The sequence below is a fragment of the Anguilla rostrata genome, chromosome 3 (assembly GCF_018555375.3).
Source record: "Anguilla rostrata isolate EN2019 chromosome 3, ASM1855537v3, whole genome shotgun sequence".
NCBI classification, from domain to species: domain Eukaryota; kingdom Metazoa; phylum Chordata; class Actinopteri; order Anguilliformes; family Anguillidae; genus Anguilla; species Anguilla rostrata.
The window spans coordinates 63,774,014-63,778,979 of record NC_057935.1 but is presented as its reverse complement, the minus strand read 5'-3'; the positions used below and the strand labels follow the sequence as shown (position 1 = coordinate 63,778,979).

The 4,966-nt window shown below is 40.4% G+C and overlaps 2 non-coding genes across 2 annotated transcripts; both read right to left on the bottom strand.

Moving 5' to 3' along the window:
- Window positions 1-2,284: 2,284 nt before the first annotated feature.
- trnal-caa (transfer RNA leucine (anticodon CAA)) lies at window positions 2,285-2,395 on the bottom strand. Its single transcript has 2 exons — window positions 2,358-2,395; window positions 2,285-2,330 (listed from the first exon to the last, which is right to left on the bottom strand). It is a non-coding gene; the product is annotated as a tRNA-Leu (tRNA).
- Window positions 2,396-3,648: 1,253 nt separating this feature from the next.
- Window positions 3,649-3,758, bottom strand: trnal-caa (transfer RNA leucine (anticodon CAA)). Its single transcript has 2 exons — window positions 3,721-3,758; window positions 3,649-3,694 (listed from the first exon to the last, which is right to left on the bottom strand). It is a non-coding gene; the product is annotated as a tRNA-Leu (tRNA).
- Between the last annotated feature and the right edge of the window lie 1,208 nt (window positions 3,759-4,966).

Below are 4,966 nucleotides of genomic sequence, written 5' to 3'. Positions count from 1 at the left end.
TCAGTGACACACGCGGGAGGTGGTTCAGATCTTGTGCTCTGCTCCACTGCCGTCTCACCCGAACATTCAGCCACAAAGATGTCTGTGTGCTTATCTTAAACAGAAGAGCGTGTTGGTCACATCATAGACAGGCAGACATTTGAAAAAATATATGCAAAATAATATTTCTATAAACTACAACCAAAATGTTTGAGGTGTAGTCTTGCTCTAAAGATAGGACAGACGCATAAACCATGCAACACAGGGTAAGCATCCCATATCAGGCAGACATTTGAAAAAATATATGCAAAATAATATTTCTATAAACTACAACCAAAATGTTTGAGGTGTAGTCTTGCTCTAAAGATAGGACAGACGCATAAACCATGCATCACAGGATAAGCATCCCATATCACATGTGAAATACACACAGATGAATACATTTTTAAAAAACAAAATGTATTTGGAAGACTGCCTAATCCCTGTCATATCACATTCATATTGACTATAAGCCATATCAGCAACAATGGCAGCGCTATCTCTGAGCAGTTGGAGAACGTGCGTCAATGTATCTTTCCCTACATCAACCTATCACCAGACTCTCTGTGCGAAACCTGTTATAGTTCCACAGCAAGCAGAAAACAGTCTGTTGCTATCTGTTTCAAGACAGGCGTGCATTGCAGAGTGATCACCACCGCCCACTTCATGGCACGTTTGACCGGAAATGGTGCAAGTGCCAGCCTGACGCGCTATTTACGCACCGCGGATCTGCCAGGCATTCGCTATTCGTTTTCCCCAGGTACGCAGGTGTCACCACGTCGGACGGAGCTGCCCACTGTGAATTACATCACTGGCTCAAATGGAATAAAAGAAGATCTATGGTAGAACCGAGATGAGGCAGGGATGCCAACTGGCAGGCAACTCGAGAAAACAACGCGCAGATTATACAAATAGGCGGTGAGCCTCCCCTGGTGTGTAGCTGCGTCATCATATTTACCCACCAGACTTTTCACGCCAGTGCGTTGTTTCTCCCTGTCATTATTCTATGGCCTGGGAAGAACAAAGAGCTTTGAAGTGTAAAATAAAACATCCCCACATTTGTCACAGCAATCCACCTCATGGCAAAATTCTGACACAGAAACGTACTGTCAGAGAAACAAATGGGAATATGCCCCTTTTATAGCATCTACAGCAAAAGACCTCAATACAACTGCTGAACTACGTATGGCCAACTTCACCATGTCTAAGACATCATTACAGCTATTAGTTTACTTGTAATATACAGTCACTTTTCTCAAAATATCTCACATTCAGCTAATAAAATATTAATCTTTGCATTATTTACCACATACACATTAGACATTTTAATAAGGAAGGCAGATATGGATCCCACTGTATTGGAACATCTCTCATGTAACATTTCACCATTCCACATTTTGAATATATAATACATCCATAATGAACCCAACTCCATGCATCATGTGCTGGAGCAGAACTACAAAACAATGCTAACAACCAAAATAAAAAACAATAATATAGGACAGGAAAAGCAATATGTTTGCGCTAAGTCTCAGTGGATATGCGGGCGTTTGTGTTTTGTCATCTGGGAATGACAGCTTGAATAAAAATGCATGCCTATGGAATATCAAGGGCTTTAAGTGATGCTATTTTTTTACTATACCAACGATATATATATATATATAGTATCATGCAAGTACGCATTCTAGATGCTGATGCAGAGGTATAACCTTGGGATTTCAGGCCTTCACTATTGAAATGGCCTGTGTGGAAAAGTGACAGCTTGGGCCAGGTTCTAATTTACAGGCGCTGAAAAAATTGGCCAGTTAAATTGGAAAGGAAAGAAATGATTCTGTGGCACGCACACTGGAAACCCCTCCCCCCCTCCCCCCAAAAGCCTTCCACTGGTATAGATTTTCTTCTCGGGAATGAGCCTTTCCTTCATATTCCATGGGTGAAGAAATTAAAGATTACTCCTGCTGGCTAGCATTAACTCCTGGCAGACGATATTCCATCTTGAAGAATGCAATCTAACTCACAGCCCAATAAATTCTCATGTAATCCTTCATATTTTCCACAAGAAACTACAGATGAAGAAGCACTTTCTTTTCTCAGTCATCAGCAGCCAGTGGTTCCTCTCCATCAAGCCTAAGCACCTGCCAGAATTCCCAAATACACTACCTGATGGTACAGCTACACCAACATCACACAACAAATCAGTCATATTTGCTGGATTGACCTGCTTCTAATACTTACATGTGTTTACCCATTAAAAAAAAAAAAACACTGTCAGAAGTGGGATTTGAACCCACGCCTCCAATTGGAGACCAGAACACCCATGTAGGTGGAAGGCAGAACACCTTGAGTCTGGCGCCTTAGACCGCTCGGCCATCCTGACACAGGAGTGCAATGAGAAAAAGAATAAGCTCTGTTTTACTCTTGTGCCACCATTGCATGCCTATTCATGAGCAGCCTTCCTTACCGCCTACCAGAATTTACAAATACTCTGCCTAATGGTACAGCTACACCAATGTGATGCAACAAGATTTGCTGGATCTACCTGCTTCTCACACGTACATGCATTCAATTGTTTGAATACTTCATTTTTCATTGAAAACTACTTTAGTATGCACCCATAGCCCAACTCGCTTTTTGCCTCACTTATATTTAACCAACATTACATTGAGGAGCAAGGAAGCTGAAGTACATTCAGTCCTAAAAGCTAAAACGGACAAAGACTTTGTTAGTACAGATTTCTTTTTGTATGGATCTAGTAGCTTTTGAAATAACAGTGGCCTTCTGAAATGTTTCACTATTTAAAAAAATGCTTTATTATCCCTATTAACCTTGACTGCAGTTGCTGTATTTACATATTTATTGAGTCATGTACCTTATGGTAATGACATCTGTAGTCTTATTCCTGTCTCCAGTTTAAGCATTGCGGACAGAGTAGTTTTATTTGTAGTTTATATTGTATCTGCCAGATGACTCTCCTGTTATAAATTGTGGTGACAAACAAATTTCCCTCAGAGATTAATGCAGTATAGTCCCCCCTAGTCTTCACTATACTCTATATTCTGCCAAAAGGAAAAGATTGGCTGTTCAGTTATGGCTTCTTGGTAAATGTCAGCTAAAACTCTTGAGTTTAGCTATATTGTCTGTGCCAAACCACACACTTCATACAATGTTTTAGTGTGATGTGGGGAAAAAAACTATTCAACTGCTGAAACTATTCAACAGCTAAACTTGGCAGTAAGAATGTTTATAGCAAAACACAAGAAGCCTGTCCAAATCCTGGTACAGCTACACCAATGTGATGCAACAAATCATTTCTATTTGCTGGATCTACCGGTTTCTCACACGTACATGCATTCAATTGTTTGAACGCATAAGAAATCAATAGTTTGTCACAAACTACTTTAGTATACACCCATAGCCCAACCCACTTTTAGCATCACTTATATTTACCCTACATTACATACATTAGTGGCAGAGAAGTTGAAGCACAAGCTGAAGTGTGATTTGAAACCACGCCTGAAAATTGGGGCCATTCGTTGCCTCCCCATATGAGAGGGGGATTAGAATACAGATTAGATTAGATTGCCCCATTACATTTTATTGAGCAGACACTTTTACCCAGTACAAAACTACTGTCAGAAGTGGGATTTGAACCCACGCCTCTATTCAGAGACCAGAACACCCACAACCGAGGAAGGTACACACCTTGAGTCTGGCGCCTTAGACCGCTCGGCCATCCTGACACAGTGAAAAGGCATTGGTAGCCAGAAGATCAGCATTCGGTGATTCCTCTGCATTAAGGAAGACAACAAGAAAAATGAGGGATTGGATACCTGTTCATTGGCAGCCTATGGTTCTTTTATATTGGGGCTGTCCAGCCCTGTTTTTGGTGATCTACCATCCTGTAGGTTTTTACTTCAGCCTTAACAAAGCACACCTCATTCAACAGATTAGTAGAATCAGGTGTGCAAAATTAGGGTTACGGTTAGGATGGTAGATCTCCAGGAACTGGAGACTGAACTCCTGTTGGAATTCACAAATGCTCTACCCATGGGAATAACTACACCAACTTGATGCGATGCAGCAACCTCAATCAGTGGTCCATTAGTGAACTGGATAACTAATATAGTTATTTTGTACAATCTTCTAGACCTGATACTGCCAGAGGAGGCAAGGGGCGAGCAAAGAGAGGGAGTGGGAGATGGGGGGGGGGGGGAGTTCACAGGTAGGGTGATGATAATGTCATCTGGTCACCACTCCTTTTGGAGTCTCAAATAAATTGACTTTTAGGTGACAAAAAACCTCCACCTCCACTGTGTTTGTACCTCTCAACTTCTTTCAGAAATATGATTCTGACTCTTGGAAAACAAACTCCCAAGCATTGCCTTTCATATTTCAACAAAAAAAAAACTGTTGTTAAAGTACTAACATAAAATAACTAATACTACCCCCTTGACAAATGATTTATACATGTGTACTGGAGCTTTTGATTTTGAAACCTTTTTACAAAATACTGTCTTCAAAATCAATTTTGGCTTCAAAATTATAATTTGCTTAAATATTTGCTTTATTTACCCTATTAACCTTCACTACAGTTTCTGCATTTACATATTTATTGAGTCATGTACCTTATGGTAATAACATCCCTAGTCTTATTCCAGTTCCAGCTTTGTAGTTTTATCTGTAGTTTATATTGTATCTGCCAGATGACTCTCCCGGTATTCATTGTGACAACAAACAAATTTCCCTCAGAGATTAATGCAGTATACTCCCCTCTGCTCTGCACTGTACTCTAAAACAAGAAAATATTGGAAGGTCAGATTCACCTTCTTTGAGTCCCCATATGAGAGGGTGAATACAGCCATTTTTATGGCAGATGCTTTTATCCAAATCAACATAACATTTGGCAGAAGTGGGATTTGAACCCACACCTCCATTTGGAGACAAGAAC